Here is an 11,954-nt window from a genome sequence, read left to right on the forward strand (position 1 = left end):
TGTAACGTGTAAAACCAAAAAGCAGGGCTACAGATAGTGAGGACTCATGGGCTACAGATAGTGGGGACTCATGGGCTACAGATAGTGGGGACTCATGGGCTACAGATAGTGGGGACTCATGGGCTACAGATAGTGGGGACTCATGGGCTACAGATAGTGGGGACTCATGGGCTACAGATAGTGGGGACTCATGGGCTACAGATAGTGGGGACTCATGGGCTACAGATAGTGGGGACTCATGGGCTACAGATAGTGAGATACCCAACTCTGGTAACCCCTCACCCCCCTCCCAGGCTAATATTACAACTCCGATTCTTCGCGAGCCTTCCTAATGATGAACCTCTCCCTGAGCAAAATGATAGACGTTAACAATCTGGTTTCAGAGCAGCAGCCGTCTTAGTCTGTATTCGCAAAAAGAAGAGGAGGACTTGGGGCACCTTAGAGACTAACCAATTTATTTGAGCATGAGCTTTCGTGAGCTACAGCTCACTTCATCGGATGCATAAAGTGGAAAATACAGTGAGGAGATTTATATACACACAGACCATGAAAAAAAACACACATTGTAAGGAGAGTGATCACTTAAGGTAATAAGATAATGGTAATAGCTCATCTTAAGTGATCACTCTCCTTACAATGTGTATTTTTTTCATGGTCTGTGTGTATATAAATCTCCTCACTGTATTTTCCACTTTTTGCATCCGATGAAGTGAGCTGTAGCTCACGAAAGCTCATGCTCAAATAAATTGGTTAGTCTCTAAGGTGCCACAAGTCCTCCTTTTCTGTTAACAATCAGATGTTTGTTGCTGTTACCTGTAGCCTTGAGCAGACAGCAGAGCAGGTCACATTTCAAAGCCCTTCCATCTTAGGCTGGGAAAACCAAAAATAAGGCCTTCAACATCTCTGGGTCTGCCCGTGTAACACCACTAACCCAGTTTCTACCCCACAATGGTGGAGCAGCCCCAAAGCACTGACTGGTGAAGAGCAAAAGTTGCTCTGCTTTTGAGACAGCATTTGCAGGCTTCAGAGGGCAAACTGCCCTACTTAGTCCCAGTCCTTGCACTCTGGGCTGCACTGATTTGCTGCCACCGCCCACACCCGTGCGTCTGCAACTCCACAATGGGAAAAGTTAACCAGCAGTCGCAGGATTTCCCAGGCAACAAGGGCGTGAGTGATTGTCCCACATACAAAGCAGGCAGTCCAGGGGATCTAGCGTGTCTGCTCTTCCCCGGGTTGAGACATTTCTGGACAGGATTATATGATGCGGCTGCCTGCCCTGGCGTGGGACTGGACACATTCAGAATGGGCTGAGGCACGCTGAAACACTTGGCTCTTACAGAGGTCATGGGCAAATGTGCAGCACCACTGTTTGTGTCATTACTTCTCCCATGACCCATTCAGGAGTGGGGCACAGGCCTTGCTGCAGGTCCCCATGCCTTTCTGTAACTTCCTGCTAAATACTAGAAGAGAAAAACGGAAAGCAGGGCTTCAAATAACCAATCAGGAAGCCTTGTGGAAGAAGCACATCCATTTCCGTCACTTAAACCTCTACGAAGGGAGAGACAGAAGGGAATGAGCTGTTGAATCAATAGCTTAGCGTCGAGATGACCGCTACTTATATTAAAAAGGCAATACATTACATTGGGCATCTTGAACTAGTGCCACTAGGTGGGGTACAGTAGCAGCGTTGCTTGTGTTAGGAAACAGTATGTGACCTTAGATTCTTCCCACCCCACAACTTAACCCTTCCGAGGTAGCCTCTGTCTGTTCCCACTTGTGGAAGTGCCTCCTCCCACCGGCATTGCTGGGCTTTAGAAACCTTGTAACCAGTCCCCGGGCCAGCACCCTCTCCTTGTACCAAGTGACCGTTGCTCAGGTTATTGACGGTTCCTTTCTTTCCAGGGCTGAGAGCAGCTGGGGAAATGTGGTCTGTACTTGGAGCGATTAGGGGATTTTGTTGAATTGTGTCTGGATACGTTTTGCTATTGCACACTTGGCTTTTTCTCTGGGCCAGGATCTGGCACTTTCTGGTCACAGCCAGTCAAGTTTTGTTTTGTTTTTTTTGGTGTAAGGTGTACATTGGAGAGGCAGACCCTTGTGTCTGAGGGTTCAGGTCTGGGACACAGATTCTGTGTAGTGTAACCCAGGCTGTGATTTGAAACCTGTTGCTTGGTACCTCTGCTGAAAGGCTAAGATCTTGACCAGTACCAATTGAACAAAATAGCTTACTAATACAGACTTAAGTGCTGAGCTGTCTCAGAGGAATTTGAGTTTAACTGCATTAGTTTGGATGCTTCACAGTGATTGATGGGGCTGGGGAGCTGAGCTAGTGGAATTAGTAACAAAACAGTCAAATGGGGCTGCAGCCACCAATGATTATTTGTTTTGAAGAAAACCCCTTAGATTAGGATGAAATAAGTCTCTACCCCAATCCCAATTAATCTTTCAGTGTTAATCACTGTGCTAAGTGTGTCACTGTTTAACAAGCAGTATTCAGGCCATATGCCACCTAAACACATCAGCAACAGCAGAAAAATATGATGGGAAACTACTTCTGTATGAGCAACTCCATGGTCTGGGTGTTCCTAAGCCTCTGACTGCCAGAAGCTGAGACTAGAGGGCAGGGGATGGATCTGTTTTGTTCGTTTCCTCTGGGGCACCTGGCACCAGCCACTGCCTAAAGACAGGATACTGGGTGAGACAGATTGGTATGGCATTTCTTATTGTAGATACAAAGTATCTTTGTAGGAAAGACTATTTAGCTGTGGAGTGAGTGTGACTCTTAGTATTCTTCATTCGGGTTGCTGTTAACCTGTCTAGTGCCTGGCCATAAAGCTTTCCATATGCTCTTTAACCATTGATGGGAAGGGATGCATAACTCTTGAACACATGGACACCCAGCCTTAAATGTTGCAAAACTTCTTCCAGCCTCATTCCTTATGGGGAAAAAATTCTTTGTTTTTGAAATTGAAGACCTGACAAATTCCAATGAGAATGGTGTGAGACGCTGAGAACTGCATCATTAATGGAAAAAACATAGTCGGGTGGTGTTTAAATGTCTGGCAGACTTAAGACCTTACTACTAAGGAGAAGGATGTGTCTGTACATCATTGGATTGTAAGGGAGGGGGGCAGGGAACGGGCGATGTGGCAACAACAATCTGTCATCAAATGACCAGGTCCTGGATACATGGGTCTGTGAAGAGCAACTTGTTAGTTGGCCCAGTGCGGCCCCATAGAAGCAGTTTGTAGGGATGGAATCTTTCTCCGTGTTATCTGTGTGCTGCATTGGGTCTCTGCTGAGCAGAGTGTGTTGGCAATCTTCAAGGAAGATAGGGGGTTTTGTACATTACTGTCCGGGAAGGGCCATGTTAGGCCTGGCTGTGTAATTCTAGATGACTGTCTCAGGGTGAGGACAGAGGACTTGACATTTGCATTTCTGCTTCTATGCAGCCACTGAAACCCAAACCTCCAGAACGTGGGAGCCCCTCCCTTTAATTGTTGCTATTCTCTTCAAGTTGAGGGAAGGGAGGGAATGGAAAATTAAAGAATGAAACCTGATGACGGATGAGAACAAATGGCTCTTTGTTAGAATGTTTCTTTCTAAACACAAAAAGACTGAAGGAAAAAGAGAAGAGAAATCGAATTATTTCAGAAACGACTAGTCAAGTCATTAGCTAATTCACGGGAGAGGGCAGAGGTTGGATTTCTTCATTTGTGAAAAATGCCAAAAAAATCAGACTCCAGTGTGTGGATCCTGTGTCCCTTGTTTTTCCTCCCACCGTTTTAACCACCCATTGTCCCCCTCCTGTCAGTGAAATCCCATTCCAGTGAAGTCACCATTCATGTCTGCTCTTTTTTCTTCACTTGCTCTAGTGCACATCACTGGCAGTGTTTACCCTGCAAAGATTCCTCTAAGTCTAAGCACACAATTTACTCTGCAAACAAGACTTGGCATTTATTGTGGGTATCTCTGTTTACTTATCATTCTTTAGTCTCAGTGGGAAATGTTAAAACAAACAGCAGTCCGCAGTAGGACAGCTGCATGTACCAATGCTCTCCAGTGAAAGATATCTGAATGGAGGCCTTCTTCTCGGGTTTAGTCAGGGTTACATTCCATCAGTGAGTTGTAAATATATGTGGAAAAGAATATCCGCATTGAAGGAAATTTTTAAACATTCTTGACTGATCCCCTAAAGGTTCTTTCCTCTTCAGTTGTATGTGGTTGTGTGTATACACCTACCCTTATTGCTGAAATCAAGGGACAAACTGCTATTAGCACTTTAATGTAACACTTTATAGGGCCACGCCATCCCCAGTGTGGGGGAGAAAACTTGTGGGAAGGTCAGGAATCTCCACCAGGTCTCATGAAGTCTTAGTGGAGTCATATGGCTGATGATTTGCCCCCAGAGACTGGACAGGAGCAAATGGCTCTCCGAGCCCAAGGTTGTCACCATAGCTGTAGACAACAAGAATACTTGTGTGGAGACACCCATCCTCCATGTTGCTTGCCCTCCTCCCCACTCCCAGAGACATCTGTGCGTAGAACACATGTGGATGGAAGGGGTCTCAAACTCTGGATGAGGAATGCTCAGTTGTATGACGGAAAACAAGATTAGTATAATCCTAAGGAGGGAAGTCCTTGCTGGTTTCATGTGGATGGATGCTGTGGAGCACAAGGACCTCTTCCACCTTCAATTCCATCCCCTCCGCATCCACCAACTTCCCCTCCCACACTGTAGGGTAAAAATATACAGAAGAGGCTTCCACAGAGTTGTGGGGGAGGGGTGATGCTGTTTAGACTCCATCTCTGCCTCTGACCGTTCCTCATGCTGCTTTGCTGCAAGGCCATGTTGTCTATTAGTTTTTACTTCCTCTGTGTACTCTTAGCCCCAGAGTGTGGCTCCCAGCCAACGCAGGCAGAAGTGCTGGCAGAGTTTGGGCACTGGGATGTTCAAGTGCAACTTTCCACTCATCTCTCCCCCCCACCCGCAAAACAATCAGTGAACTGCTTGAAAGGGGAGTGGCAGGTGCTCAACACCTCTCTAGATATGGCCTAATGTCTGGAGAAATTTTGTAACCAAGAAGGAGTTTATTTTCAATTTCCTTAAATTATCTCTGACAGCAGATGTGAAAACTCTCAAGCAAACCATGTCCATGTCTTTTCCTTTGAAATAATTTATACCCTAGTAAACTAAGGTCAAAGTTAGTTACTACACATACTTGGTGTGACATTATCTGATTAAAATATAACCATGTCGATCATTGTTGCTACCACTGTTATATAATTGCAACAAATCTTGTACAAAGTATGTCAAGTAAGGTGCCTATGGAAAGGTTATAGTTATGCTTATGCTATTTGTATGCATGTATCATTTTTGTATTTGAAGTTATGAGTATTGGCTCTGTACCTGTATTTTAAATGTTGGCTCCCGTGAAAACACCACGATGGTGTTTAGCCAGCACGTCGTGAAGGAACTATTCAAGTTAAATGGCACATCAAAGGGCCCTTAACTCACAATGGAAGACGGCTATCTCCACTTAATGGGCTTTCTGTGAACATTATATCTGGAGTCTAGGTCATGGCTTCCGCTATGACTAAGCGAAAGCATGCATGGACATGTGACTTGCCCATGTGACTCCAAACACCATCTTGTTCTCTGTAATTTTCCACAGTGAGAACAATGGGATTCCCTTCACTTGGCAGAAGCTATAAAAGGCCCTGGAAACATCTCCATTTGGCCTCTTTCCTGCTCAAACCTCTGGACTATGAACTTATGCTAATAGGAGCATTCTAACCAAGGGACTGAAGATCTTCCAATGATTTGGAAGTAGCCAGAGACTTGACTTAAGCCAGCAGTTTATTGCATCACTGCTATTAAGCCTGATCTAAGAACTTTTCAATTATTGTATGTATTTGATTGCTTTAACCAATTTTAACTCACCTTTCTTTTTATAAATAAACCTTTAAATTTTTAGATACTAAAGGATTGGCAACAGTGTGATTATTGGGTAAGATCTGAGTTATATATTGACCTGGGTGTGTGGCTGGCCCTTTTGGGATCAGAAGAACCCTTTTGTTTGATGAAATTGGTTTTAAATAACCACTCAACATTCAGTTTAGTGTTTTTGCTGCTGATACAAGGACTGGAATGCCTAAGGAGACTGCTTTTCTGACTTCGTGTTAGCCAGTGTGGTGAAACAGAAGTTTACTTTTTGTTGCCGGTATGGTATATCTTATGGTAGAATACCCACCAGTTTTGGGGTGTGTCTGCCTTATTTCTCAGCAGTTTGTCCTGAATTTGGTATTCAGTTGTGACCCAGGGAGGGTTCTTCCAAAGTTTTTGCTGTCTGTTCTCCTCTTCAATTTTTTAAACTCCAAAAAACCTCTGAGTCGGATGTTATAGGACAACTGCTTATGCAATGTTGGCTGGGTGTTCTTGGCACTGTTAGACTGGCTGTTGCCTGCCCTGGGTAATAAAAAGCAGATGATTCATAACTAGTCTTTTAAAACCTAGCAATTGGCAATGAGTGGGAGGGGAGCTGTTATCAAACAGGCTTTTTCAATCCTGCAATCCTTACAACAGGGGTGGGCAAACTTTTTGGCTTGAGGGCCACATCGGGGTTGCAAACTATATGGAGTGCTGAGTAGGGAAGGCTGTGTCTCCCCAAACAGCCTGACTGCCCCTCTCAGAACTCCCGACCCATCTAACCCCCCTGCTCCTTGTCTCCTGACTGCCCCCAGGGACACCACCCCCATCCAACCCCCCCTGTCTCCTGACTGCCCTGACCCCTATCCACCCCCTCTGCCCGCTAACAGGCCCCCCCCAGGACTCCCACGCCTATCCAGCCCCCCCATTCCCTGATCACCTGCCCCAGAACCTCCACCCCATCCAACCGCTTCCTGCCCCCTGGGACTCCCCGCTTCCTGCCCCCTTACCAGCAGGACAGGGCCATAGTTTGCTCACCTCTGCCTTCCAACATGATATAGAACGTTGAGTTTATTGGCCTGGTCCTGCTTCCATTGCAGTCAAGTTGAGATCTCCTATTGAACTGAGAGGTAAAAGTTAGACCTCAAGGGTGATGTGACTGGGGTGTACCAACCCCGCACTGGGCTGCTGGGAGCGGACCAATCAGTGTGGGCCCAGGAGGCCACGCCCCCTTTCCCCTGCTGCGAATGCTGTAGGTGGAGAAGCCGGATAAAAGGAGGCCGCCCAGCTCAGTTGGGGTGGGCGATGGAGGAGGAAGGACGTGCATGGCTGGTTCCTGTGGAGGTGCCTGCGAGCCTCCTGGCGGTAGAGTCCAAAGACCCGGACTATGTGTCAGACGACTGGCTGGTTGCAGAGACTGCCGGGGAAGCCAAACTGCCGCCCGCTGAGGAGGCTGCTGCTTGCTCTACGTCCCAGCCCAGGGGGAAGTAAGGCCTTCACTCTGCCCAGGGGGAACGTTCCCCAAGTACTGCTGCTTGCCCTAGCCAGGAGGCTGCAGGGCTCTTGACTGTTGCTTGCCTTGCCCCGCCGAGGGGCTACAGCCTGATTGTTGCTAAGTAATACTGCCTGCCCCCGCCAGGGGGCCGACGGGGGTGCCCCAGCTCGACACACAGCGGGGATATTCAGAAGTGTTCAGCATTGGCCTAACGACGCCGATGGAAGTCGATGGGAGTTTTACCATTGAGTTTGTTGGGAGCAGAGTTAGACTTGTGCACATCCTATTTCCCAAAAGCTTTGCTTCTGGTAAAGCCGTTCCAGCTGCACTCTGCCCTAGCGCACTGGAGCTGTCTGCTCCTGAGAACTGGGGCAGGAGAAAGACTGTGCTAACGTGGAACCTGCCTTTGATCCAGGCTGGCTCTGGGCATGCTTCCCCTGGCTCTGCTGATCTGCTGCAGCTGTTCTGAGCGTGACCTCTGCCAAGTGCAGGCCCCCAGTCTTGCTGCGTCTTGCCAAACTGCAAGTGGATTTTGCGATCTGCAGAAATGGGGTGTAGGATGTAGCCAGAAAACTGACTGTTGTTTCAGAGCTAACCCAGGTCTCCTGCGGGGGGAGGTCAGCTTGTCACCTACCCCTTGACATGGAACATCCCAGCCAGGGTGACATGTCTGCTCTCTAGCTTTCTCTGCCCTGAGAACTGGCAGATCTCCCACTGTTGCTTCGTGGGGAGTGTAGCTCCAACCTGCTGGCAGCAGGGGGGATGACAGCATGGAGCAGAGGTCAGTGTTTTTACCCATCATGTCATCTTTGCCCTGAGCCAGGTTACGGGGAGGCAAAGTGGATCAAGTACTAGGCAGGGGCTAAGGAGACCTGCTTCACATTCCTCATTTTGTCACAGCCCTGCTGTGAGACCTTGGGCAAGTAACATCCTCTCTCTGCCTCAGTCTCCCCAACTGTAAAATGGGGACAATGCGACTCTTCTTTGTACTGCACTTCAAGATCTATGGATGAAAAGTGCCACAGCCCAGCTCAGGATTGTTGATTAAAGAGGTCTTTAAAGAGGTCAGCTGAGCACCCCGAAAGTGAGGCCCCCAAACTCAGAAAGGGACCCTTTCTGAAAACGTTGACTGAAGTAACTTGCTGACGCCATGGTGTCAATGCTGGGATTAGAGCGCTGCATCTAATCTGCTACAGCACAGTTCTCTGTCGGGATCTGTTTTATACCTGTGCCTTCCCCCCTTCCCCTCGTCCATGATGTCTCTGTCATGTGCTAAGAACACCATTCACTAGTGCTGGAGTCCTGCTTCACTGCTCTAGGAAGCCCTTGCGGCCCTGTTCTGGGGAGCCGGAGTGGAGTCTTACATCCCTTCTGGTACTCGTGTTCTGGCATTGCAGGAGCATAGCTCTTGCCTGCTGATTCACAGAGTTTGCAGGATCAGGATATAAATGATCAACTCCTGGGGGGAAGCCCGTTGGCTTGTTTGCCTGCACAGCATGAATATTCTTAGCAGTAATAATGGGGCACAAGAGAAACTGTAGCTTGTTTTAAATTATAAAAATAGGTGACCCCTGACACACGTCAGCACCTGGATTAATAGATGTGTGTTGATACCACTTCATCTTCAAACACTGGTCCTCTTCTCTAGCGCCAGATGTTCACCACCACCTAGGACTGCATAACTCTTGTCAGAAGTCCTCTTATGGGGAAAAATAATTTCTAAAATGACTAGCTCTTACTACTGCTGCATTGCTTCAGTAGCCAAGGGGCAGGATTTTGCCCATTGTTATAAGCGAGTCACATTTTTATGGGCCAATGTACAGCATGAAGCCTGCCTTCCTCCTCCAAGTGCTGTCAGCCCAGAACTCCGCTCCTGGGCTGGGCCTGCACAGACCACAAAAGCCAAGTACTGAGTGCGAGTCTGTACTGATGATCCAGTCCCAGATGCCAAATTACAGGTAAGTAGCTTATCCTTTTCCCCCCAAGTCACACTGTGCATTTCCCGTAAATACAATTCATCTCGTCTTTGTCATGATTGATATTCAATTACTATGCTGTTAAAAATAATCCAATCACATGCTAAAATTACACTGCCTGCGGCTACATTCGCTTTGACAGAGAAGATGCTGCTTTAAAAAAATAACAAACAAATAAAAAACACTTTTTTTTTTCCTGGAAAAATTATTTTCCCCTCCTGATTTTGCCAGTTGCTCTGGAATCTCCTCTCCAGCCGGGGAGAAAGCAGGTATGGCTTCCTCATAGCTGATTTGCTGTGAATTAGTTCACGGGAGAAGACGGTTACTTATACCGTTATTTCCCCGCAGAGGAATTCCATTTAATTCCCCATGTCTGCTTTGCTGAAAGTGCTGGAGTTGAACAAATATTTAATCTGCAATTCAGATGCAAACATTTTAATTAGCGAACAATAATTTTTTTCAGTTTGCTGAGTTTTAGATGTCTAGTTGCACGCCTCTCTCCCCCGCTCTTTTTCTGTTCAAATCATATTTAATTATTCTCTATCTTTAGGCACTTGGATTTATTTATAAAATATCAAGTTCTCTTACCATCTTTTTTTTTTTAATTGAAGAAAGACCTAAAATACAATTCTCATATAGGAATAAAGACCTACTCTTATGATTTTTGCAAGTTTCTGGATGATGATATGGCTGGACTATTAAAGATGAAATTTGTCACTGGATTCCATCAACAGTGGAATCCAGTGCATAAATGTGAAGTCTGTTTTTTGTTCTTTATTGTTGAAAAGGGAGAAAGTGTTCTGGAGGTAAAACCAGAGAAATGAAATAAATGAATCCTTACAGCAGTGGATCATGGGAAGCTTCTGTCCAGTTCCTTGTTGGCTCAAACAGCTACAACCTTTATCAGACAAAATGTTAGCAAATAGAGGATTAGTTAGTTACTCTTGTATCCTATTCTGTTTCTAGGTTAACTAGCCCTTCTGGAGTCCTTAGGTTTTGAAAATGTTTGCTAACTTCTGTGGGTTTGTCTCCTCTTTTGCCTTGCTCTAAATCAGAGGTAGGTGGTGCAGAAGGACTTGCATCTTTACAATGACTGGTGGACTTTCTGCAACAGCTGTCCTCACCCTTGCATCTGGTCAGATGGAATAGTAGCAGAAAGTTCTTTGGACAGAATCCTGTCATGAGAGCCATGTTTCCTACCTTGAAAATAAACATCTCAGCCTGGCTTCAGGATTTAGTAGCGAGAAATGACCACCCATGAACTCTTGAGCTTGCCTGCATTATGGGGGTTTTGCCCCAGGGTTGCTGGAGGTGGACTGCACTTGCACTTGACTGCTAGCTCAAACTGGAGCCAAAGTCCCTCATGTAGACAAGCCCTCCGTGAACTGGCTGTTGGAAAGCTCATGTTTTCGGCAAAGAATTTTCTGTGCAACAATAAAACGTGTGCGCAGCAGATGGCGACGTAGCACTGACTAAAGCAAACCTAAAGGCTCTCCGTGCACAGTTGCTCCTCAACCGGGGCTCAATTTTCTGGGAGGTGAGGGCACATGGCACCTGCAGGAGTTGCTCAGCAAGCTGCAGGACTGGGCCCTTAAAGTTTGTTAGGGGGCTGGGGGAAGCCCAGGGTTGTATTCTAAAAGGCACTGGGAACTAGTGACATTCTGGCCCATCTTTCTGTGAGATCGTTTGGAAAAGGAAGCACAAATGGATCCTTTCTGCACCTTTTTCTTTAAGGAAATTACCCATCTAACACAAATGCACAAAATGGAGCCTACTGAGATTTGCTGTGCGATTCCATATAGATCTCTCATGCCACAGCTCTGTGCTTAATTTACTGGCAGCTCTCAGCTGTGCACTAGGTCAGTGGCTCTCAACCTTTCCAGACTACTGTACCCCTTGGCAGTCTCATTTGTCTTATGTACCCCCAAGTTTCACCACACTTAAAAACTACTTGCTTACAAAATCAGATATGAAAATACAAAGGGGTCACAGCCACACTGTTACTGAAAAATTGTGACTTTCTCATTTTGTCTGCATGAAATGTTAGTTTGTACTGACTTCACTAGTGCTTTTTATTTAGCCAGATATCGAGATGAGCTGATGTACGCCCTGCAAGACCTCTGTGTACCCTCAGGGGACGCGTACCCCTGGCGGAGAAACACTGCGCTAGGACTTCCCGTGACGGGGATGCAGAGTGCCGACGTGGTGTGTGTTCTACACTGCTGGAAATGCACCAATGGTACAGTCAGGGTTTCTTTGAAACGTTTATATTCTATACGTTTTCAAAGTAGATGACTGATAACTGTGCAAATAACAAGCCTTTCTTAAAGGCCTGCAAAAGCAAGGAAATTCAAAATTAAGGCTAATCTGCCTGTAGGATTTAACTGGGCCCATTAGGTCAGTATAACCACATCCAGAGCCAATCAGAGGGGGGGAGCCAGGAGGGCCATTTGGCCTGGGCCTCAAGCTCAAAGACGGCCTCAAATTTAGACACTTGTTAATTTTTTGGCATTTGATATGTTTCTCAAGTTGTTTTTATGTGCATCCCTATCGG

The sequence above is a fragment of the Caretta caretta genome, chromosome 10, assembly GCF_965140235.1.
Source record: "Caretta caretta isolate rCarCar2 chromosome 10, rCarCar1.hap1, whole genome shotgun sequence".
NCBI lineage: Eukaryota > Metazoa > Chordata > Testudines > Cheloniidae > Caretta > Caretta caretta.